This window comes from Dama dama, chromosome 19 (genome assembly GCF_033118175.1).
Source record: "Dama dama isolate Ldn47 chromosome 19, ASM3311817v1, whole genome shotgun sequence".
Taxonomy (NCBI): Eukaryota; Metazoa; Chordata; class Mammalia; order Artiodactyla; family Cervidae; genus Dama; species Dama dama.
Window position 1 is genome coordinate 91,832,452 of NC_083699.1, and position 25,919 is coordinate 91,858,370.

Genomic DNA, 25,919 nt, shown 5'->3' on the forward strand with positions numbered 1-25,919 from the left:
AAATGGGTAACCAGAAAGGTGGAGTTACCCTAGGTTGTAAAACCTCTCTGTGTGAACAACTCAGTTTCCAGAGAACATTTCCTGTCCATTTCTGCCAGGATAAAACTGGCTCCTTACCTACCCAACATGGTCAGGGGGAGATGGTGGTCTTTTCTTTAAAAGCAAGTCTATTGTGACTTAATTGGCCCTTGGTCAACTGCCTTATCTAGAGTGGCCAGGACTTTTACCTGCCCTGGACTCTCTATCTTTTTGCAGATAATTTTATTTATTTATCTCTGGCTGTGCTGGGTCTTTGTTGCAGTGCATGGGCCATTTTGGTGACTTTTCTTGTTGCAGAGCACAGGCTCTAGGGTGCTACTGGGATCAAACCCATTGTCCCTGGCATTGGCAGGCAGATGGGCCACCTGAGAAGTCCTCTCTCTTAGGAAGGTTTATTCTTAGCAATAAAGGGAAGGATGGTTCAGTGAACCCAAAAGACAGTGAAACACTACTGAGAGCTAAAAATCAAAATCAATATTGGTAGTCCAGGTTTTGATAATTTGGTTATATCTAGGAAAAACCTTACATGGCTGGTGAAGTTTGTTATTTTGGTATGGGTTCAGAAATATTCTACATTAATAAATAAATATGCCTGCTTTCCCTATTGGTTATGACCTTCTCTTATAGTTAGTTGGGAAGTGTAATGGAACAAACCATTGAAATATAATGCATTATTATATATTGGTACAACACTTAACAGTTAATGAGAACACAGTATTTCATCTGCTCTAAATATCTGTTTTGTGAGGTACATGTTCCCATTTTCACAGATAAGGAAATTAAAACCAGAGGAAAGAATGACTTGCTCAAGGGCAGACAATTAAGTGGCAGATGTGGGGCTTGACCCAGGGACTTTTTATTCCAATTCAATTCCATCTTAAAACAATTTAGCATTTCAAGGTTATGAGAAATTCTTCTCTAGGACCCCAGCAAAAGCAGACTTCACTCCCAGGCAGGTTAGATGCTTCTACTAACAATAGCTACACCTTTTATTGGATTGACAAAAATGTTTGTTTGGGCTTTTCTGTAACACCTTATGGAAAAACAGGAATGAATGCTTTGGCCAACCCAATACCTTGCAGAACTAAACAACAATAATGGCGGTGAGAGGCGGGGTTGGGGTGGAATTAGGACAAGTAAAGTTGGATTAGAAGCAGATGATATATCAGATCTTATCAGAAAATATTTGGGAAAAATGTCTCTTCTAATTATGTTGACAGTGGTGGGGAGAGAATATTCTTTTGTCTCTAGCTGTTGTTCTGGCTGCCTTTGTTCCCTTGTGTAATGAATACCAACCCTAAATGTGAGGAGACTGAAGAGCGAAGGTAACCATGCCATGTTTTAGTTTCTCTGAGATTCTCCTAAGTTTAGCCTTAGTAAATGTTTTTTTTTTTTTTTTTCCCATTTATTTTTATTAGTTGGAGGCTAATTACTTTACAATATTGTAGTGGTTTTTGCCATACATTGACATGAATCAGCCATGGATTTACATGTGTTCCCCATCCTGATCCCCCCTCCCGCCTCCCTCCCCATCCCTTCCCTCTGGGTCTTCCCAGTGCACCAGCCCTGAGCACTTGTCTCATGCATCCAACCTGGACTGGTGATCTGTTTCACACTTAATAATATACATGTTTCGATGCTGTTCTCTCTAAACATCCCACCCTCACCTTCTCCCACAGAGTCCAAAAGTCTGTTCTGTACATCTGTGTCTCTTTTTCTGTTTTGCATATAGGGTTATCATTGCCATCTTTCTAAATTCCATATACATGCTCTAGTATACTGTATTGGTGTTTATCTTTCTGGCCTACTTCACTCTGTATAATGGGCTCCAGTTCTATCCATCTCATTTGAACTGATTCAAATGTATTCTTTTTAATGGCTGAGTAATATTCCATTGTGTATATGTACCACAGCTTTCTTATCCATTTGTCTGCTGATGGACATCTAGGTTTAGTAAATATCTTTAACATACATGACACTTCCCTAACCCTGAGAAAAATTAAATGAGTTAGTCCTTTTGAGGGATGAGAGACATTCTACAATATTTGTCTACCAGAAGGTGAAAAAAGCATTTAGCTCCAATCTTCATGGAGAATCAAAATCTGTATGCTGACCATTTGACTTGTTAAATCTTTTTTAAGTTACAGAGAATCTAAATACCCCAGGAAAATACTGATTGCCCTTTCTCTATGAAGGAGGATGTGGTGTAACCTACTTCCGTCACCTGCTGAACAAGGATGAATATGTGGGTGTGTGGTGTGGGGGGTGGTGGTGAAAAGCTGGAAATATATTGCAACAAGGCTCAACCCAATATCGAGTCAAAGGAACCATAATGAACTTTGGTGGAAACCCAGAAATGGTTGCTTAAAGGCTAACCTTCAATTGTAATGTCACCAAAGCACCACTGCAAAAGGTCTGGCCTTGCTGGTTTTGGAAGCATGAGCATTTCTCCGGAAAAAGTGTGCTCTCAACTCTTTGCTCCAACTGAGCATCTCTGACTATCTCTGAATTTGTCCCAAAGAAGAGAAGCAAGTGAGCCGTGTGGTGTCCACCAGGGGTAAGCATGGCCTTTCCAAACTAGACACTGACTCACCGGGCCTGAGCATGAGGCAGGACGCAGGGTAGTCATCTGCTCCATCATGCTGCCTTTCTGTCCAGTGGACGAAAACCTCTCCTGCTTTACACAGCTGGCCGAAAAGTGTTACTCCATACCTACCTTCGGGCAACTCATTCCTTGGGGGAGCATCCTCAGCTTCCTGGAAGGTCTTCTCACTTTTGAAACTGAGTCCCTCATATTGTGTCATCCTTCAGTGCAGCTGGCTGTGGTTTTCTAACAATATGAGACATCTGGGACTGATGTTGTCCTCCTCTGACTTCTGACCATTGCCTAGAGCAAGGGCAAGATGGCTTCTCATGCCACATAACCCCTGCCTTACATTCCTGACTCAAAGAATTCTCCTGTCAATTCGCATCTCAGAGAACAAGCTCTTATATTATTTTAAATTGAAGAATAATTGGTTTGAAAGTTGTATTGGTTTCTGCAGTACAACAACGTGAATCAGCTATACGTATACATATATCCCCTCCCTCTCGAGCTTCCCTCGCCTCCCCCACCCCTCTAGGTCACCACAGAGCACAGAACTGAGCTCCTTGTGCTACAAAGCAAGATTCCCACTAGCCATCTATTTTACAGATGACCGTGTGTGTATGTTAATTCTACCCTCCCAGTTTGCCCCACCCTCTCCTTTCCTCACTGTGTCCATAGGTTTGTTCTCTGTGTCTCTATTCTTGCCTAGCAAATACGTTCATCTGTACCATTTTTCTAGATTCCACATATTTTTAATTAATTAATTAAATTTTTCTCACTCAGTCATGGCCAACTCTTTGTGACCCCATGGGCTATAGCCCACCAGACTCTTCTGTCCATGGGATTTTCCAGGCAAGGATACTGGAGTGGGTTGCCATTTCCTTCTTCAGGGGATCTTCCTGACTTAGGGATTGAACCCATGTCTCCTGCGGCTCCTGCATTGCAGGTAGATTCTTTACCACTAGCGCCACCTGGGAAGCCCTTAATATATGATATTAGCAAGCTCTTGTTAAGATGATGTGTGTATGTGTTAGTAGCTCAGTCATGTCTGACTCTTTGTGACCACACAGACTGTAACTCGCCACGCTCCTCTGTCCACGGAATTCTCCCGGCAAGAATACTGGAGTGGGTTGCCATTCCTTTCTCCATGTTAAGATGATATTTCCTCTTTTTTCAAATATCTTCCTCAGGTCATTATCCGGGTAAGAGAACTAAATAATTCATTTTGTGAGACTTTCAGGAAACAAGAAACAGCATGATGAGTAAGGAGGTTAAAAGAAAAAAATTTTGAATTAATCAATTTTCTACTGTGGATCACATGGACCCTCAGAGTTAAACTTCAGGATGGTTCTTCAAGGTAGGTTTGGCTGTGGCCAGTTTTGTATTTGAGGAAATGGAGCCTCAATTCCACTGTGAGTACAAAAGCTGCAGTTCAGTGTCTTACTGATTCTAAGGCTGACCACTCAAGGAGGACAGGGGCCCAGGGATAGGGAACAGTCCCTCCCCAAGGTTAAATCCTGTCTCTGCCTCTTTTTACATTTTACATTTGTTGGTTCCCTGGAAGCCATGGGAGTCTAGCTCCATGTATAATTCACAAAACACAGCCAGGGCCCCGTTGGGCTGTAGTCATGCTCTGTCCGGGAGCTGCAATGGCCAGGAACATGGCTTGTTGACTGTACTGAGATGTCCTCAAGCTCTCTCATCAGAACATCCATACTTCTATTTTCTCCCTGATCTTCCCCAAATGTTTCCAGCGTTACTCCCAGTCTACAGATAGAGAAACCCATTTTCTTGGTCTTCAAAATCATTGTGGAAGGTGACTGCTGCCGTGAAATTAAAAGATGCTTGCTCCTTGGGAGAAAGGCTATGACAAACCTTGACAGTGTATTAAAAAGCAGAGACATTACTCTGATGACAAAGGTCCACCTAGTCAGAACTATGGCAGTAGTCATGTGCAGATGTGAGAACTGGACCATAAAGAACGTTGAGTGCTGAAGTATGATGCTTTCAAACTGGAGTGTTGAAGAAGACTTTTGAGAGTCCCTTGGACTGCAAGGAGATCAAATCAGTCAATCCTAAAGGAAATCAACTCTGCATATTCATTAGGACTGATACTGAAGCTGAAGCTCCAATACCTTGGTCACCTGACGTGAAGAGCCAACTCATTGGAAAAGACCCTGGTACTGGAAAAGACCCTGGTACTAGAAAAGATTGAAGGCAGAAGGAAAAGGTAACGACAGAGGATGAGATCATGGGATGGCATCATTTGATTCAATGGGCATGAGTTTGAGCAATCTCTGGGAGATGGCGAAGGACAGGGAAGCCTGGTGTGCTACAGTCCATGGGGTCGCAAAGAGTCAGAAATGACTTAGTGCCTGAACTGAATTTGAACTGATGTCCTGAGAGCAATGCAAGAGTGCAAAGTCACAGTCTTTGACCTCCTGGCTTTTGGGGTACATTTGGGTCTCCCCTTTCTCCTCTTTTGGGTAGAGGCGAAGCAGCTCATCTCTCCTCTCCTGGATGGTCCTGGAGAATGGCCCTGGTAGGGACGCTGGCCTTTATTTATTTATTTATCTTTTGGATGCTGGCCTTTGTAGTGTGCTTGCCACTCACGGGAAATGCTGGAACACAGGGCAGGGAGGCAAAGAAGAGTACACTTTACCTTGATCCCACACGGGAGTGACCATGCCAGTCCCAGGCCTGAAGCTGACCATGCTGCCAGATCTGGCTCTTTGTAAGACTGAGGATGTGGGTGTGCATGGGAGAGGTGGAGGGTGAGTTCAGGGACCAACCTGGAGCTCCCGTTGCTCTTATGCCACCTCCATCATGGGACTTAACTCTCTGAGTTATGACTTTCTAAGCCCCTGTCTCCCCATTGGACTATGAGCTTCTCCAAAACAGGGTGTGCATCTTCTCATTTCCGTCCCAAGCAGGCAGCATGGTTTGTTAGCACATAGTAGCTGCTCAATAAACACATCATGGATAAGCGGAAGGAGAAACATGGCTGCCTCCTGCACATCACCTTCCTGACTGCTGAGGTCACAAAACTGCTCTATCCCACAGGTTGTCAGGATCCCTACTCCTCCTGCTCACACACCTCTCCCCTCTTTTCCCTCTGACCTACCCCCCAGAGGGCTGATCCCATGGAGTGAAGGTGAGCAACCTGATGGACAGAACCATAGGGGTGCACATTGCGAGTCAGCTTGGGGGTGGGGAGAGGATGGTTTGAATTATATTTTTCCAGGGTTTGAAGGGGGACTGTGTGTGACACACAGCAGCTGTTTCCACTTAAAATTGATTAGCAAGTATCACTACAAATGAACTCAGAATTTAAAACAAAGCTCCATGGAAACGAATCATTCTAAATGGATTGAAGGAAAGAAGTTTCTCCAGCTGAAGACCAGCCAGGAAGATTTCTTTTAACCCTGCCTTCCCTCTACCGGCCAGCCCTTCTAGTGGCGTTGGTCCCCCACATCACAGAGATAAAGCAAATCTCAATTCTTTCTGGCTAGCTGCTTGTCACGAATTTTACCTGGTCTTAAGCAAGTTCCCTGGCACTGTCTGCGAAGCTGCACGCAAAATGTTGCCTGAGACAGATGCAGCCAGACTAGCTCGCTCCACTTTGGGGCAAGAGTCACACTCTTGGAGATGAACCCCAGAGCAGCCCTAAGGATTCTATCACAACACTGGACAGTGATTTGACAGTGAGTAGCTGATAGGCTGATGGGAAGCCCCATTTCCAATAGCCCTTCAGCACCTGGGAAAGAAAGTGAAAGTGAAAGTCGCTCAGTTGTGTCCAACTTTTTGTGACCCCATGGACTATACAGTCCGTGGAATTCTCTGGGCCAGGATACTGGAGTGGGTAGCCTTTCCCTTCTCCAGGGGTTCTTCCCAACCCAGGGATCTAACCCAGGTCTCCTGCATTGCAGGCAGATTCTTTACCAGCTGAGCCACAAGGGAAGCCCTCAACACCTGAGAAGTTAAACATAAAATACTGTTTGGTTTTTGAAATGCTCTTACTAGAGAATTAAAAAGCGGAATTCACAGAAACAAATAACCTCAAGGGGTGATACTCAAGGAAATTTCAGAGAGTCCTATGGTTATTAATAGCCATACCATAGGCAGTCTTCATAGAAAGCCTGATAGAGGAGGCAAATCAAATAAAGAAAATCAATTTTTGAGAATAAATTAAATTTAATACACCGTCAGCTGTAGGGCCCCAGCAAAGACAAGTTATAGTACATCTTCTGGTCATCTGACTAATGGAAGTCAAATTTTATTCCCAGTATACTGGGTACATATTACTGAGCTCTGATCACTCTAAAATTATATTTTTGCAAAGAGATAGTTGGCGCATCTTGACAGGACTGACGGGTGGTGAGAGCCTCTAGCAGCAACACACTCCATCTGGGGAGATTCCATTCTGCTCAGCTCTATAAAGCATTCTTGGCATTTCAAGAGTTGATGTACTGCTGTGTGGTATGAGAAAACAAAACCTGGTGGTCGGCTCTGTCCTCCACTGCTTAGCGAGCAGAGCAAGTACATGATCGGCCCTGAGGGACAACCATGTAGCCCCAAGGAGAAGTGAAAGATGCCACTGACTCCCTTTCCTACCTGGTTTTGTTTAAAACCATGTGTGAGGATCGTGACTCAGGAACCGTAAGCTATTAAAGACCTAAGGTGTTGTTTGTCCTTTGGTCAAGGAGACTTAGTAACACTTATTGTCTGTACCAGTTTTAGGCTTTTATATCATCTTCTTTAATTGGAAGAATTCCCACTTGGGCAGAGCTAAAATAAAGCCAATGTTTAAGGCTTCCCTGGGGGTAATGCTAAAGTGCCTATTAACTGCATGCCTATAGAGTGAATGTGACGCCATGGCTGTGTGCTGCGGAAGGTCCTGGAGAAGATACAGAACCCGGGAACGTGGTGGAGAGAACAGGACTCCAGTGGCAGCCAGGAAGGACCTTTGGCTGATGAAAGAAGTCAGGAGAGGACTTCCCTGGTGGTCCAGTGGATAAGAATCTGCCTGCCAGTGCAGAGGGCATGGGTCTGATCACTGGTATGCGAAGATTCCACATGTCGTGGTGCAACTAAGCTCACGAGCCACAACTCCTGAGGTGAACAAAAGAAGCCACTGCAACGAGAAGCTTCCTCGCCGCAAGAAAGTATAGCCCCCACTGGTGGCAACTAGAGAAAGCCTATGAGCAGCAAGGAAGACCCAGCAGAGCCAAAAATAAATAAATTATATATATATATATGTGTGTGTGTGTGTGTGTGTGTGTGTGTATACACAAACAAGCCAGGAGGCAGCGAGGGAAGATGGTGACACCTAGTTCCCTTGCCCAAAGCTACAACCAGAAGGTTCGGTGCTAGGTATCTGAGTGTCTGAGTAGACACTTTGCTGAGGCACCCAGCACTGAGGGACGCTGGGGCTGGGGAGCCAGAGAATTTGACACTAGAGATGAGGAGGAAAGGACCTGTTGTTGAAACTGCACAGGCAAAAAAAAATTCCCCCGTCTTTAAATATTGAAAACCACTTGCCACTCACAAGACCACAAATTCAGCTACATGGGGCAAGCTGCCAGCTTTGTTTTCTCCATCGAGCCACCCAATGTTTGTGACGTGCCATGACTCCATGTCAAGGAGCCTGCTGGTCAGTGGTGATATAACCATAATTATGACATAGTTCTTTCCCTCAGACTCACTCCTATTTGAGGGAGACAGAGAGGAAACAGGCAACTTTCTGTGCTCAGTGCTCTGAGAGGGGCTAGACGGGGATCTTTGGGAGCATACAGGATTGGAAGTTATTACCAAACTCCTGTCCAGGCAAGAGGATCTCTCCTCCATTCCCAGAAAAGCTGGCATGCAACAGAGTGCCAGGCAGACAATACTCTGTTCAGTGATATGCTTTGGGCATTTAAGATGGCACTGATGTTGACACCATAATACTAATTAATGAAACATTTAGTAGACTCCCTATCAGGTCTGTAAGTACTAAATACTGCACTCTTGACTTTTGATAGCACTCTGAGCACCTGACATGGATGAACAGGGGGAAAATCAGCCCTGTGGGGCATCAGCTGGATGTAATGACACACCAAGGAATGAGTAGATAATAATGTATTGACAATATTATCAATGTTTTAGGTTGCATTATGTGACATGTGAGACCTCAGTTCTCCAACCAGGGATTGAACCACTCACCCCCTCACTGGGACTGCAGAGTCCTAACCACTGGACCACCAGGGAAATCCGACAATATTAACAACAAATTCATATTGAGCCCTTAAAGCAACTGACACGTGTTATTGCACCTAATTCTCCCAATGACCCTCCCATGAAAGAAGTGATTTTTATTTCCATTTCAGAGAAGAGCAAACCTAGGCTCAGAGAGGGCACATAGCTTGTGCGGGCACAATATCACACAGATACTAAGTGGTGGGCATAGGAATCAATCTTAGTTCTATCCTCAGGTTGTTATGTGGACTAAATATGGGCAAAGTGCTAGGAATGAGGCCCTAAACATGGCCAGCATTCCAGTGAGGTTAACCACTGTTACCAACATGGATAAATCTCACTGGCAGGTCTCTTCCAAGAGAAAAACAAATGACCTCCTCTCAAATAGCCAACCTCATGCAGACTCCTCAGTGATTAAAAGCACTGTTTCCTGCCCCTAAAGGAGAAAGGAGGCAGGAGTTTGCCCACCCGCTCTGTCCAGCCAGGGCCAAGGAGGGGAAACTCTCACCTCATTTGTCCCTCCCTTTTCTCTCAGGCTAGATGTCTCGGTGTTACTGAGATAAGACGGCTTTCTTCAGTCAAAATCCTCCCAATTCCTAATGTATATTGGAATGCATTTTAAAAGTTACTGTATGTCCCACAAACAGATTGTACCTTCTTTATCCCCCTGCCCCCATTCTGTTATATGAGGTACCTAGAATAGTCAAATTTATACAGTCAGAAAGGACATTGGTAGATGCCAGAGGCCAGCGGTGGGGGAGGGAGAAGGGGATACTTGGTGTTTAATGGGGACAGAGTTCAGTTTGGGAAGGTGAAAAATTCAGGAGATTAATGATAGTGAGAGTTACTCAACAATATGAATGTACTTACTGCCACTGAACCATATAGTTAAATATTGGTTAAAATAGTATGCTTTGTATTATGTGACTTTTACCACAATTAAAACAAACATTAGAAAAAAATCCTTGTGACTCCCCACACTAACAGGAGAGTGCGAGGTGTTTGCTTGTGCAGGGAGACATAAGGGGGAGGGTGAGAGAGACGGTGAGGGAAAAAGATGAGATTTAATGAACCACACTTCCCAGCAGTGTTTTCCAAGACAGGTCCTCTGGGTACTGGAGAAAGCAGACACATATTTTCTTTATTTTAAAGAAAGCAATGTCTACAAAATTCATTATTTCTAGAGATTTGATATGTTCTGTGTTTCATTTCTTCCTTCTCTCTCCATCCTAATCTCTTCATAGGCTTTTGCCACCCAATGGGATTTCTGGAAGATTGTTACAACCACTAGTGGGGCTATATTGACATGTGGTCATCTTTTTATTTTTACTTCCTATTAGATAATCTACTTTCAGAAACTGTATCTGAGGTTGTTTTACCAACTGACTAGAAAATGCTGCTAAATGTGTTTCACCTTTCTTTCAACAAGTCAAGACTGGGATTATTTCTTTCAACAAGTCAAGACTGGGATTATTTCAAAGGGAAGATAAGACATAAAATTGTATTGAGAAGAAGCTGTCATACTGCAGTCTTTAAGAGAGATAAGCAGCATTTTTACATTATTTCTTTGAGGAAATCAAAGTAATATTCAATTAGCCCTGTGAAGTAAAGATGAGACAAATGTTACTGGGTGCATTTTTCTCCTGAAGAAACAACATGGAGAGGAAAAGTGATATGCTTGTTCAGAATGCACAGTGCAGTCAAACAGAACTTGAAACTACATACAGACCTCACAATTAGTCAGGAAATGTAATAACTAACCACCAGACACGTGCATTGGACCAAAGAAACCAAAACAACCTATCGATCACAAATGGCTGCCCTTTATGGGGCATGAACCTGGACTTGCCGGAGTTCCCACTTCTCCCTACCATGGGATGGGGTCTCTTTTGTCATTCCTGATCTTCACTTAGACTGTGATGTCCATTTCTTTTGCCTGTGTGAGAATCGGGCATAAGCAGTAGACACAGGTGACAGGACTGACCCCACTGATAAATATGATAGGGGAGCAAAGGGACAAGGAAGGATTATCAGCCTGTTTCAGACTGAGAAAACATAAATGCAAAATATGACAAGGCATTCACCCATCGTTCCTCCAGGCTTCCACTCTCTCTGCTACCCCTTTGCCCTGATAATCTTGCAGATGTTTCCTGAAGATTTTAAATTTCAGTTGCAACAGAAATCCTTAGTGGTGTGTCATGCTCACCACTTAGCTTTCCCCCTTAGTACATCTATCTTTTAGGGATTTGTGACTTGCGACAGACTGCAAATGTCAGATGGGGGAAAAGACAAATGATAATAATATGCTGGGAGTTGCAGCCTCTTTGCAATTCACAGAAGCTGTTTCCGGAAAAACATTGCCTTCTAATTAAACAACCCCCCCCCTTTTTTTTTTCCTTCTGACAGATGAAAGCAGAAGATCTTATCCCATCAGATGGAGAGCAGCCACTGCCTTGGGAGATGGCTTCTTTTTCTAAGGGAATTGACTTCTTGGGAACAGCAGTAAAAAACTCTGATCTTCAAACCACTTGACAAACATCAGTCTACCTACACCCTGAGGGTACGTATCGTTCATCAGTACCACTGCTTCAAGGTATTTGCCGTGGCATGCCCTACAAACACGAGTTGTCTATCACTGGAGGTACCCCCCCCCCAAAGTTCTCTGCCCCCTGAATGGCCACTTTGGAGCAGCTGGGGTGACAGTTCTTACCACTCTCTGAAGTTCTTTGATTTGTTTACTTGTTCATAATCTGTCTCTCTTTACAGCACTGTGAGTTCCCAGAGGGAAGGCTCCTTGTCCATCTTATTCACTATGGTATCCTCAGTGCCTGGGACTGGCCTGGTGTGTAGTAGTTGTTAAATAAACATTGCTTGGATGGATTTACTGCTTATTCTCTATAAGCTACCAGTTCAATGACGACAAGCTACTGTTTAGAAGAAGAGGATGTGTCTGTATTTGAGGTATTGAAGAATTGTAGCCCTTCCAAAACACACATACATGTTCTATAATAGCCCCTAGTACCAGTGGACGTGGCCTTATTTGGAAATAGGGTCTTTGCAGATATGATCAAGTTAAAATGATCAAGGTGAGCCATAAATCCAATGACTGATGTCTCTATAAGAAGTGGGGGATTTGTACCTAGAGACGCAAATGCACAGAGAAGATGATGAGAAGATGGAGGCAGAGATTGGAGTTAGGCATCTACAAACCGAAGCATGCCAAAGATTGCCTGACAGCAACCACTAGAAGCTAGGAGAGGGGAGGAAGGATTCTTTCCAGGAACTTTTGGAGGGAGCATTGCCTTGATGAAGCACTGATTTCAAACATCTGGCCTTCAGAACTGTGAGGGAATACATTTCTGTTGTTTTAAGCCGCCCAGTTTGCGGTGCTTTGTTACAACAACCCTGGGAAACCAATGCATGAAGGTTATTACAGATCAACAAGAGACCCCTCAGGGAATGAGACAGGAAGTGCTCCTCGTGCTTGCTGGGAAGCTCAGTTTACTTATGGCCTCCACTGTGGAGCAAGAGAGTCTCATAGCAGCTTTGTCAGAGTGGTAAGAGACATGGATGCGAAGAAAGCGAAGGGTGTGGAATTTACTGAGGCTTTCCCTTTGTGCCAAGGAGCCCTCTGACCTGGGTGGGTCTGTCTGCTCTTCTGGTATGGCCCCCTGCAATCCTTCACGTTTTGGGAGGCATTTCTCCTGGGGTTAGCTTCACTTGGCATGTTCTCTGTCATGGATGCCACTAGTTACCTATTGACCGGCTGACCTCCATTTTGGAGCTTCAGGTGCTCACTTTGTGTGGTCTATATTCTCTGTTTCCACTGAGACTAAGGGATCTGCTATGGACACTGCCATTGGTGTATCAGTTAGTAAAAAAAAAATTAAAAACACTTTTAGTTGGAGTATAATTACTTTAAAATGTTGTGTTAGTTTCTGCTGTACAACAGTGTGAGTCAGCTATATGCATACACACATCCTCTCCCTCTGGAGCATCCCTCACACCTGTGTTGACACACAGTTATGCTCTAGGACATTTCCCCTCACACTGATCATAATCACCGAGGCCCAGAGAGTCAGCTGAAATAGTATATCCATTGCTCAGAAGTACATTCCTTCTTGTAACTAAGGAATGTTTAAAACGTCCAGTAATTTTGGAATGCCAAGGTCCTTGATTCTGATTTTTAGCTCCTTAGGAAGACTCTGGAGCAGTGATTCCTAGACTTGTTTCCGTGACAGACCGTTCGAGCATCTGAGGATGTTATGGAATCTCTCCAGGTGGACATGTTACATACATCTGGATGATGCTTTGGGTCTGGACCCTGAGTTATCAATCCCTCCGCTGTTCCAGGTGGACCATCTTCTTCATCCCGGCTTGTCACAAGGGGAAGCTGCTTGGCTTCTCCACTGACTTTTCAGAAGAGGAGTCCTGGCCTCTTGCTTTCTGGAAGACAGTGGAGGAGGCCTGACCTCTTGGTTGATCTAGTCTGACTTTTTCCTTTATTTACGTAATTCACCAGCATGATGGTTACTAAGATGTGTCAACTTGACCGGGCTACGGGGAGCCCAGAAATTTGGTCAAACATTATTCTGGGTGTATCTGTAAGAGTGTTTCTGGGTGAGATTAACATGGGAATCAGCAAACTGAGCAGAGCAGATTGCCCTCCCCATGTGTAAATATGTGTCTATATCTCCTGCTGATTCTCTTTCTCTGGAGAATCCTGACTAATATAACCAGGGAAAGAGGAGCCAGGCACCATGCCTCATTTCGCCTATGAGCTCTTCTTCCTCAGTGGATCTAGGTCTTGTGTGTGTGTGTGTGTGTGTACAAACTAGAAATTCCAAGGCTTACTTTTAGGGTATTAATTAGTGTGAATTAGGATGCCTACAGATTTAAAGAAAGAAGGTTTCCAGACCAGAGTGCCTGGTATGGGCTTCACACAGTTGTAATCATAAAAGATGCTTATGTTTGCTTCGTTGTCAGCATATGGCTCCACTTACCATACATATGTGCCTGAGGAAACTAATATTTTTAAAAAGGATTCTTGAACCTGGCTTACGTTAGCCTTCAGTTTGGCAGCCTAAGAAAATGGTTAGCTAATCTTCCGGTTATTTAATTGGCCCTTTATACTTGATCCCAATGTATCCATTTTTCTTTGCATTATACTTGTGTGAGAACGGTCTGTTCTTGGTGGTGGAGGTAACTGGTTAGGTTGGAAGTCACTTCCTTTGCTGTTATCACCACCACTCTCCTTTACTAGGATTAAAACTTCTGCTCCCCTGGGAAAGGGCAGAGACGGGGCCAGGGGTGCAATAGCAGCCTTCCTTGAACGAGACCTACTGAAGGGGAGGGAGCACCGTGGGGTCATTGTAATAATGGTCCAGGTGAGCCTGGTCTAGGTCAGCCTCTCCATTCCCACAGCCTCTCTGGGTCCTGAAAGCCCTAACCACACAAGAGGGTGGGAAAGCGCTCTGCAGTCAGACCAATCTGGGCTCTAGCTGCGGTCAGGGCCCTCCCTTGTACTAGTGTGTGACCCTGCTTGGTGAGTTCCCCCATTTCTGGAAGCAATATCTGTGTCTAGGGGGGCTGAGTGAGGATAGCGTGCATGTAAAGAAAGACCCTCAAGCATTGCTGACACAGTGTGGATGCTTAGTAAATTGTAACTGCCTCTCTGTTAATCTGCATTAATGCTCTCATGGCAGTCTCTTAAATGCTGCTTCTCCCACCTTGCACACGGCTGTCAGCTTAATCTTCTTAATGTCATCAAAAATCTTCTCTGGAAAATATGCAAAAATTCCCCGAAGCCTTTGCCCTGATTGGTCAGATTATGGACAACCTGCTCTTTTCCTCTTTATGTGTTTCTGTCTCTTCTCACTGACCAGGGGAAAAAAAAAAAAAGCTATTCTTCCACGGTGGTGAGAGCAGCTCTGAGCCTGCTGTTCATTGGCCCTGGTTGAATTTGTCCTCACTGGCCATGTCACCATGTCACTTCACCTCCCACCCCAGCTTCTTCTCAGCTATAAACTACAGTGCAAAGATTGAATGGGAAAATGCATATAGATACCCAGCACAGGGCTTAAGTGCTGAATGCTTTGAACCCCAGGAAGTGCCTGAAATACTGCCTTTGCTAAGAGTTTGTTAACAGATCTGCAGAACATAGTCAATCACATCTCTCATTCCTCTCCCTCCATAACCCCAAATCTCATCTTTGGCCTTGATTCAGATGAAGCTTAGTGTCAGACTGGGTTCTGCTCTGGCTGGGTCAGCCGGGCAGTCCCTCTGGCACTCCTGGGTCTCTGACCACAGACTATCAAGACCAGGGCCCTGCCTTATAAGCCACACATGCAAATCAAGGTCAAAATCTTGCCTTCCTGGCTAAGAGCAAGGGGGCTGCGGGCTGGAGTAACTGAGCAACACAGGCGCACCTGGCAGGCCTTGGCCAGTTCCATAGGACGAGACCGCCCCTTGGGCTCCGCGCTGGGTTTAAATCTCTGAAAGCCCATGGCTTGTGCCGATCAGGACTATCAGCAGCGGCATCAAAAGGAGACAATAATAAGCCGTTTATGGCTCCTTGTCAGTAATTGTTGCTAGTGAATCCTGCAGACCTGATCTCTGTCTTCAGGACGAGTGTAGGGCAAACACAGAGGCTGTGTCAGCTGCAACTCACGCAGCTTCCGGAATGTAGAGACGCACCCTCAGTCAGTCCTGAGACATCAGTGTCCTGGCTTAATGTCCTGCTTCTGGAAGGATCTGCTCTCTTAAGGCTGAGGCTCTTGGTATTGGTTTGCTCTCCTGTCACGCAACTGTTCTGCAAGCACTTCATGTGTTTGCTTGCATGTGAATACTCATAGGAAATTCAACAAAAAGTTGTTCATGATAATGAAAAGGAAAAATATACAAACCTTGGATGTGCAGTGAGAGGAGATTTTGACTGTCTTTGGACCCAATTATTGGAGAAACGAATACTTTGAAGGAGGGGGGACGGATTAGAAGAAATTTCTCCGTGTGTCTAGTTCTCTCTGTCGGCCATCCTGGATATCTCTTTTTCCCAGGAACCTGTACAGTGTTAGGGTTTCACTTCACAGGGCGTTTCTAGTTCTATAGGTGCTTCTGAAGCGACTTAGTGTTAACACCTGAACGGGGACAAGTTGTATGGCAGGTAAACAGGCTTCTTCTGGAGGAAAGGAAAAAAAAAAGATCTTCTCTCCAGACAGTTTTGGAGAAAATCATTCAACTGAGTTGTAGCATGAATACAGTGTATGTGTGCTCAGTCGTGTCCGACTCTTTAGGAGGTTGTTTGTTGTTGTTTAGTTGCTAAGTTGAAGCTCAACTCTTTTGAGAACCCCGTGGACTGTGGCCCACCAGGCTTCTCTGGCCATGGAATTTTCCAGGCAAGAATACTAGAGTGGATTGCCATGCTCTCCTCCAGGGGATGTTCCTGACCCAGGGATTGAACGCAAGTCTCTCGTGTCTCCTGCATTGGCAGGTGGATTCTTTACCATTGTGTCACCTGGGAAGTCCATGGGTACTTAACTGAGCTAGATGACCCTACTGTGTTTTTGTTTTTGTTTTTAATAAGAATTGCTTTTCGGGGAACTTGCCAGTTCCCTGGCAGTCCAGTGGTTAAGACTCTGTGCTTCCATTGTACAGGACGCATGTTCTATCCCTGGTCAGGGAACTAAGATCCCGCATGCTGTGCAGTTGGGCAAAAAACAAACAAAAATATATTTCTTCCCTGAAATGACTTGTGTTTCTCTCCTCTAGCTTTCTGCCCCACCCTCATTATCAGCTGATGACCTCACCATGTATTCTATTGAAAATAAGAGGAGCCATCAGCTATAACAGATGGAACCACCTTCCCTTCCCATCAACAAACTCCCACCACCTGGCCTGCCCTCCCTTCCTCTGCTTCTTTCTTCTGAGTGTTTGTCCTGTTTCCTCAGAGGCCAGTCCCTCCTCCTGGGATCAGGATTCCATCCTCTGATATCTTTTCAGGGAATGGATTTTTTATTCACTCTTCGGCACTGCTGGCTCCCTCCCTCCTGGATCATTTCCATCAGCTACAGACAAACGTGATGCGGTGTCTTCCATATTTAACTTCCCTCCACATTTTGCCCCATTTCTTTGCTTCCTTTTAGAGCCCACATACCCGGAAGAGTTTGTTTCTGCTCACTATATCACTTTCTTATCTTTATTCACTCCTCATCTACCTCCACCTAGTTTTTGCTCCTGTCACTCTATTGAGTTAGCTGTAGTCAAGGTCAACCAGTGACCTCTGTGGTGCCAACTCCAGAGTACCCTTCTCTGTGCCCCTCAGCCCCCAGCACAGTGACCACCCTTCTCCACACTCTGCTGCCTGAGCTCTCAGGGCCCTCTACCCTCTTGTCTCCTCTTCTATTCTTGGATCTCTCCTTTGTAGCCTTCTCTGCAGACTCCCATCTTCTACTTAAGTTTAAAAACTGGTATTCTTAGAGGGTCTGTCCTGGGCCCTCCTGTATTCCCCTAAACACCATCTATCTAAGTGATCTCATCTACAGCTTCAAATAGTGTCTAGAGGTTGTTGTTTGGAGAAGGCAATGGCACCCCACTCCAGTACTCTTGCCTGGAAAATCCCATGGGTGGAGGAGCCTAGTAGCCTGCAGTCCATGTGGTTGCGAAGAGTCAGACACGACTGAGCGACTTCACTTTCACTTTTCACTTTCATGCATTGGAGAAGGAAATGGCAACCCACTCCAGTGTTCTTGCCTGGAGAATCCCAGGGACGGGGGAGCCTGGTGGGCTGCCGTCTATGGGGTCACACAGAGTAGGAAACAACTGAAGCGACTTAGCAGCAGCAGCTGCAGCAGAGGTTGTTGTTGGTTAGTTTCTGACTCTTTGCGACCCCATGGACTGGAGCCGACCAGGCTCCTCTGTTCACAAGATTCTCCAGGAAAGAATACAGGAGTGGGTTGCCATTTCTTTCTCCAGGGGATCTTTCCAACTGCACCTCCTGCATTGGCAGACGGATTCTTTATCACTGAGCCACCTGGGAAGCTGGCCTGGTGCTTAGTAGGCACTAAGTAAATATTTGTAGACTCAATAAGGTGCTATTTGTTTGTGCACTTAGATCAACAGTCACACATGTCCCTCTCTCAGTGGCTCATTTTCTCTTGTCTTGTGCTCATAGTTCTTACAAATGGTGTTAGGGGCCACTCATCTGTCTTGCAGTGAAATAAAGTAATTTTTTTCATCAGCAGTAATGATCCCCTTGAATCTGTCAGTAGACACACATTCAGAAATAAGTCTTTTAAGGATAATTTTAGTTGAAAAAGCTCAGAAAGGGCCCTTGTGAGTATTCTGAGAGTACAGTGGAGAGCTGGAAACATATTTCTCCAGAATTTCAACTAGAACTCTCACTCATAGAGGCTCCTTCAGACAGGAAAGAAAGAGGAAGGAAGTTTAAAGTCTCCAAAAATTGCAAATGATAAATCCAAGTGAGAGTGAAACTTCCTCTCTTAAAAAATCACTACCTCCCACAATGAGAGAAAAAAAAAAATCTATAAAAGTAGACTTGTGGGGGTGAGGGTAGAGTGGGGTGAATGAACAGTAAAGGAACTTGCCTATTAAATATGGGGAACAAAGAAGAAAACCAACTCAGACACTGGATTAGACAGTCCGAAAAGTCCCCGAGTACAATGCCATATGGAACAGCTATGAATTTTAATTCAAGACGAGCGATAGCTTTTGTCTGTTTAACTTGTTCCAGCTCCTCTTATTATTACTAGTACATTGATTCCATTTCTTGAGCCCTGAGGTTTTTCTTGTTTCCTATCATTTGAACTTAGAAGTATTTTCCTTTGTTGCCCCTCTCTCCCACCTTTAGCATTCTTAGTTCTTCCACAAACATCCTCCATCTATGGTCACCTACTGGAGATAGAGAAATAGCCTCTAACATTTTTCTGTTCAATGTACTTGAGGGTAATACTCTGAATGTAGCCCAGGATTATTAGGACATTCTGACCTCAAAATTTTGGTGGGCTGGTGCACTGTTCCAGAATGTGGTAGTAACTAGATTTTCCAAGCTATCTAGGGGAAAAATCAAGGGCATGTAGTAACTTTTATGAGGAGCAGTGCTAATTCTTCCAAATTCGTTCTAAACTCCTTGAACACTAACTAGTCCAATCCCCAACGTTCAGGTTCCACTAAAAGTTGCAAACCTAGATGACCTATTTTTACAAGAAAAGAAAGGTTCTGCAAGGCCCCTCTCTTCCTGATTGCAATGTGTGTCAGCAGAGGGAGTTTTTCTACACAGACATTTCTGCTCCATGTACAAGTACTATCCATTTTCCCTGTCTATGTGGGTTTTAATCAGTATTAGATAGATATCTGGGTTTCCTCAGTGGCTCAGCAGTGAAGAATCCGCCTGCAATGCAGGAGACGTGGGTTCAATCCCTGGGTCAGGAAGATCCCCTGGAGGAGGGCATAGCAACCCACTGCAGTGTTCTTGCCTGGAGAATCCCACTGACAGAGGAGTCTGGCAGGTTACAGTCCATGGGGCTGCAAAGAGTCGGAGATGACTGAAGCAACTGAGTACGCATGCAGATAGATGTCTATAAATCAGAGTCTGAGCTGTCTTTAAAAAAGTAAACTATTACATGTGTTATTGTAATGGTGGACATATGTCCTTTTATATTTGTAAAAACCCATAAAATGTACAACACAAAGAGTGGACCCCAATGTAAACTATGGACTTTGGTTAATAATAAGCCATCAATATTGGTTCATCAGTTGGAAGAAACATACCAGATGAATGCAAAATATTAATAATAACAGGGGAAACTACATGCAGAGAGAGATGGTGTATATGGGGACTCTATACTCTCTGCGCAGACCTAAAACAGCTCCAAAAAGTAAAGTCTAGTAATTAAAAACATATAAAAGTAGTTGCAATTCCTCTGGTTTCCAGATCTTTGATGGTTTTAAGGATTATTTCACAGAACTGTTCTGAATAGCCTGAAAACACAGCAACAGTGATCCACGAAGAAGTAGGTGAACTCTGTCATCTTGAATGGGGTGCAGACAACTGGAGTCTAGATGTCCTGATCATGTCCCACAAAGTCCTCTTCCTCCATCTCCCTGATTCAAAATCCTACACAGTGCTCACAGCCCAGCTCCCTGTGATCCTCTTTACCAGAACTTCTTGTTCTCCACCTGGAAGTAATTTTGTCACTGTTGCTGGAACTTTCCCAGCTTCTGCAACTTGTACACAGGGCTCTTCCTGTTTCTGTCACCAGTTAGCTTGAGCTGTTGGAGGATTCTTGGTTGTTCCCTCTGATGAGCTTGCTTCACACCCCATCACCCTACTTGTCATGGACCTGAAGGACTGTTAGAATGGTACCTGGATTTTCTCTCTTTGGAATTGCTGTTCTTGCCTGTCTGGAAGCATGCATGCTCTGTGCTATTTAGTATTCTGCACAGTCGACTTTCTTTTTGGGAGTCATTTCAGCAAAGCATTTATATTTATTTATTTTTAAACTTTTTATTTTGTATTGGGGTACAACTGATTAACAATGCTGTGATATTTTCAGGTGGACAGCAAAGGGACTCAGCCATGCATGTACATGTATCCATTCTCTCCCAAAATGCCCTCCCATCCAGGCTACTACATAACATTGAGCAGAGTTCCCTGTGATATGCAGTAGGTCCTTGTTGGTTATCCATTTTAAATATAGCAGTGTGTACATGTCGATCCCAAACTCCCTAACTATCCCTTCCCCCATCCTCCTCCTGCCCGCGCAACCCTAAGTTCATTCTCTGAGTCTCTTTCTGTTTTGTAAGTTCATGTGTATCATTTCTTTTTAGACATCCCTCCATAGAAGGGATGGCATATGATATTTCTCCTTCTCTGTCTGACTTCCTTCACTCAGTATGACAAGCTCTGGGTCTATCCATGTTAATAACTTTCAAGAGTCCAACCATTTAAGAACAGGGAGCTGTTCTAAGCCTCAGTACAGCCATCACCCAAACAACACATTGCTCCATATAAACCCTAATGCATAAAGGGTGTTTCCTATTTACAACAACCTTTTACAGATCTGGTAATTTATTGTGCCTTGAAGGTTGTGTGTGTATATGCCTGTGTGCTTGCAATGCAAATGGCAGTATGGGAGTTGATGGGCGAGTAAAGAAAAAAATGTGAGAAGCTGAGACCAGGGTCGGAGCAGGGCACTCAGTAGAGCTATGAGGAACGAGATGGTCGAAATGAAAAATGAGGAAATTTAGACCCTGTAAAGGAAACGCCCCCTTGTGTTGGTAGCCTGGAGTCTCTATGCACATGAGATTTAAAATCATTGATTAGCAAAACAATTTTGATTTCCATCCAGTTCTTGGGAGGAGGGTGGTTAACACCGGAGAAGCAGGGCACGCCTGTGTGTACCACCCTCTGCTCCCAGTGACCAGGTGGCTGATCCTCTTGCCTGGAGGGGTCGTGGGCTGATGGAGACATGCTCACTTGCCTCCTGACCCACGGAGTACCCTTCTGTTCATCTCCCAGCCTCCGGCAGCTCCCCGTCAGGATGCTCAGGTCCCTTTTCCATGGGGACTGCGGGGGCCTCGCTGGTGGGGCCTGCACCCAGGTCCCCTGGGTAGGGTTCCCTTTCCCTTAGCTTTTTTCAATGCCTGTACACCCCAGGCTTGGCTCTGTGAGTTTTTTCTTCCTAATGCAGGAGAGAAGGTAATTAGGAGGAAATCCTGAGAAAGAACTTTCAAATACTTTTTAAAAAATGCTGGAGGCGCAGCTCACGGAAAAGTGGAATTTGCCTGGGCTATGACCCACCGTGCCAGGCTTTGAGTCCCGGGAGTGGAGAAAACAGATGACGACGTGAGGACCTGTGTGCAACCTGATGGACTGGCCAGAGCCGTCGGTGAGACCAAGGTGAGCAGAGGGCGGCCCTGCTGCATTGTAAACCACTATGGACTTTAGGGCAGGAGAAGAAAAGGATAAAGCACTATTGTTGTGACATTTGGACTACTGTCAAGACGTTTGTGATTGAATTGAGTTCAGTCATTTTATTTTAAATTCAGTGTCAAGTCGGGGTGGGGAGTGGACTTAATTAGCTTTAAATCTCATGTTCAACACTGGGGACAGGTGCGTCATTAGAAATGGAAAGGGACAGTCTCTGGACAGTCTTTGTCCATTTCTGAGGACTGTACCCAACAGTCAACTAATCAGACCTGAACTGCAGAATAAACAGTGTCTGGACATACCTCTTTTTCATTCATTTTCATTTAAAAGTAGACAGTTAAGTGGTTTGGATATTATTTTGAGAGTGTCTCTTGAAGCACAAATGTATTATTAATGGCTAATACTTTAGGATACGGTTAGTTACATTTTCTTGGATGTCAAGCACATGCTGTTTCCTGAAGATCATAAAAGATCTTCCTTCTATTCCTAGCAGGAGTGACACATTCCATTGTCTTGTTTCCACAATGCTTAAATATGTTATAGCAAATGTCAATAGCAAACTAACTATCCCTTTGAATGTTTCAAATGTGACTTTTAATTAAGCGTATTAACCTGATGAATCATCATTTGAGCAGCAACTAAAATAAGATTATAGTCATTTTCAACTTCTGGATGCCCACAGAACGTGAAAAGCACTTTATGAGGCTTGCATTAACGCGTATTTCACTATAATATAATTTTATCTTAGATATTCCACTTATGCATGGAGCCAGAATAGTTTCTGCTCTGTGGCGATGCTGATTTAAATGAGTAAACCACAAGGAATCAAGAAAGCTTAACTCTTTGTGCATCTCAGCATGGTTGTGCTTGCAAAAGAATTCTCTGTGGGCAGAATTTCACCTTTAGTTAATGGAGAGAGGACAGCGGTTATGTTTCAGGTGGAGGGCGTTAGAAAGGACAGATGCAATAATTTCTTCTATGCTATGCTGTGTGCGTGCTCAGTTGTTCAGTCGTGTCCGACTCTGTGACTCCGTGGATTGTAGCCTGCCAGGCTCCTCTGTCCATGGGATTTCCCAGGCAAGAATATTGGAGTGGGTTGCCATTTCCTGCTCTAAACACTTCTTCTGCACAACATTAACTGATTAGGGATAATCCTGAGCAAACCCTGAGCACTTTCCCTTTCCCCATCATAGACATCTGATCAGTTTGTCTGCACTGAGCAGTCAGTAAGGCCGAGCTGCACACAAGAGGGGTGTGAGGGGCTGGTGGGCTGACTTGACCACATGGATAAGAAGAACAAGTGCAACAGCAAAGCATAAAGAAACCCTGAGAACTAGATGGATGGCCCTCGGCAGGACTGCCATAAAGCACCCTGCACAATATTACTAACAGACTTTTTACAATTTTTATAGCTTCCCGAGTTATTTTTGAGTCAGTGCTAGCATTCAATTATTTCCTGTTGAATAGAGAACAAAACAGGCCTAAAGACTGAAAGGAAAAGCTGCTGAGGGGAGTGATCACTCCAGATGGAAGTTTTCTGGCAGATTGTGATTTGTGACTCAGAATGAGCCCAGATCATGGTGCCATATGGATGGCAGCAGAGCCTTTATGCACTGGCTCAGTTGTTCAGCAGACTTCTGAATTCCTACTACGTGTCAGTTATTAGCTGGGCATTGGGAAACAAGATGAGTAAGCAGTGATAGTATCTGCCACCAAGGAGTCTATTCATTCATTCATCAACATTTACTGAGCATTAATGATATGCTTCAAACACTGGGGGATTTGAATATGTAAACATAGAGTAAATTACCATATGGTATTATGACAAAGTCAGTTATAAAAATAGGGGAAAATGCTTCACAAGCATAGACGTAGAGAGAGAGAGACTGTATCTGGTGTAGTTATGGGAATTTTCCCCGAAAAGGTGACATTCAGCCTGAATTTTGAAGCTAGGTTAGGGGATTGAGGAGTGGTGATGGTGGGGTGGGAGGAGGGCAAGGCCCTCTCCTTTCCTAGTGAAGGAATAGTATGAATCAAGTCATGGCGTTAAGGACTCATGCTTGGGAGGAAAGTTAAGAAAATAAGAAATTGATTGTGGATAAAGTTTGTGGCTTCATAGGGAGGAAATAGAACTAGAGAAATAACCTCTGCAGGATCTCCAATGTCATGTTGGCGCTTTCGCTTTATTCCATGTACTGGGAAGGGCAAATCCCAGCGCTCCCCGTTTCTACTCTCGTGGCAGATATCCCCAGTCTGTCATGAATGGTGCTCTCTCCTGCTGAGCCCAGGCCAACCCCATGGAATCCTTCTCTACACAGGGCTTTAGGAAGCCACCTCCACCTTACTGGATTGGAACACAGGAGAAGTATATTCACTATCTTTGCTGTAGGCAAAGAAGCTATCTAAGCTTTTTGAATATAGAAATAACAGCCTCAGACTTGACTGTTGGAAAGCCTATTTCACTAGGGCACTAGAGAAAGGATTGGAGTGTTTAATAGTTTAAGCCATTGGTTCTCAACCCTGGTTGTACACTGAAATACTTGAGTGCTTGTTAAAAATATCTTACACTTAGGAAGCACCCTAAACCAATGAACCCAAATGATTTCATATGTACCTAGGGGTTGAGATCCACTTGTCTGGGTATTAGTTGAGAATGTTATTAAACATAAGAGGTTTCGTCTTCCTTCAAGACAATTGTGGAGAGGGGAGAAGATGGCTTGGGGAAGATGGGAAAGTATTTGCCATAGTTTGGCATTTATTCAAATAGTATAACTATTAATAATAATGGCTCTGCTTTCTTGACAGCCTTCTGTGTATTTATGTATTTGCTAACTTATATGCAAATATATAATTTCATTTGATCCCCACATTAATCCTTTAAATATGTATTTATTATCCCCAATTTACAGCTGAAGTAACCACATCTTAGAGACCTTAAGTAACTTGCTTATGATCACAGGGTAATCTGATGACAAGAGTTATATTCTTTTTACTCCTTCATTTTACTTTCAGGACTTTAATGTAAATCACATGTAAAACACAGGAAATTTATTAGAAGAAATAAGGCCAGTGGGGAGTGTGTCGCTACTCTTAGGTATGATAAGTTCACTTTTGAGAACTAAAACCTGGGCCTCTCGCTTTGGCAAGTAGTCTGGTCTCACCGTGTGGCCCAGAAAATGGGTGATATTTTAAAAAAATGTATTGAAGTATAGCTGATTTATGCTGCACAGCAAAGTAATTCAGTTATATATGTGTGTGTGTACATACATACTCTTTCTATATTCTTTTCTATTATGGTTTATCACAGGATACTGAATATAGTTTCCTATGCTATCCAGTAAGACCTCGTTGTTTATCCACAGTTTGCTAATCGCAAACTCCCAATTCATCCTTCCCGCACCCACCTCCCTCTTGGCAACCACAGTCTGTTCTCTACGACTGTGAGTCTGTTTCATAGATAAGGTCATTTGTGTCATATTTTAGATTCCGCATATAAGTGATATGATATGGGTTTTGTCTTTTTCTGTCTGACTTCCTTCACTTAGTATGTTAACCTCTAAATCTGTCCAACCTTTAGATCTGCAAATGGCATTGAGGAAATGGGTGATTTTTACATCTACTGTGGTCTGTTTATGGAGGACTAATGGGAACATGAATGTTTCTCTCTGGTCTGGACAAGGTAGTTACCACCTACCAGGAACAGTGCTTTCACTTCGTGTTCTGGTTGGCCTAAATCCTCATTGTAAGCATGTCATGTCATTGCCCTGACAAGGCGTGTTTGCTTGGTTGTAATTCCTGTGAACCAGCAGTACAATGAAACCTCTAAAATTAATAGACACATTAGCTAATTTTAAATGTCCTTTTGAAAATATATATACAACTTGGATCTGTCTGTTTCACAAGTTCATTTCAAGTAAGCAAGTTTTTATTTGGCAACCAATTAATCCAATTAATGTTGTAACTATCAGGATCATCTCAGAACTCATAAGCAGGAAACTAGTTATTCACAGGAAACACTAAATTCTTACTTGGTCTGAAACTTCAGTTCTCTTATCTCCCTATACAACCAAGGCAGCTACAGTAACGAGCAGCCCTGAACATGTTTAATTT

At 43.9% G+C, this 25,919-nt stretch overlaps 1 protein-coding gene across 3 annotated transcripts in view; it reads right to left on the reverse strand.

The window, feature by feature from the left end:
• The window catches only part of SLC9A9 (solute carrier family 9 member A9), a 676,865-nt gene that overhangs the window by 80,737 nt on the left and 570,209 nt on the right, over window positions 1-25,919 (reverse strand). The window lies entirely within an intron of this gene.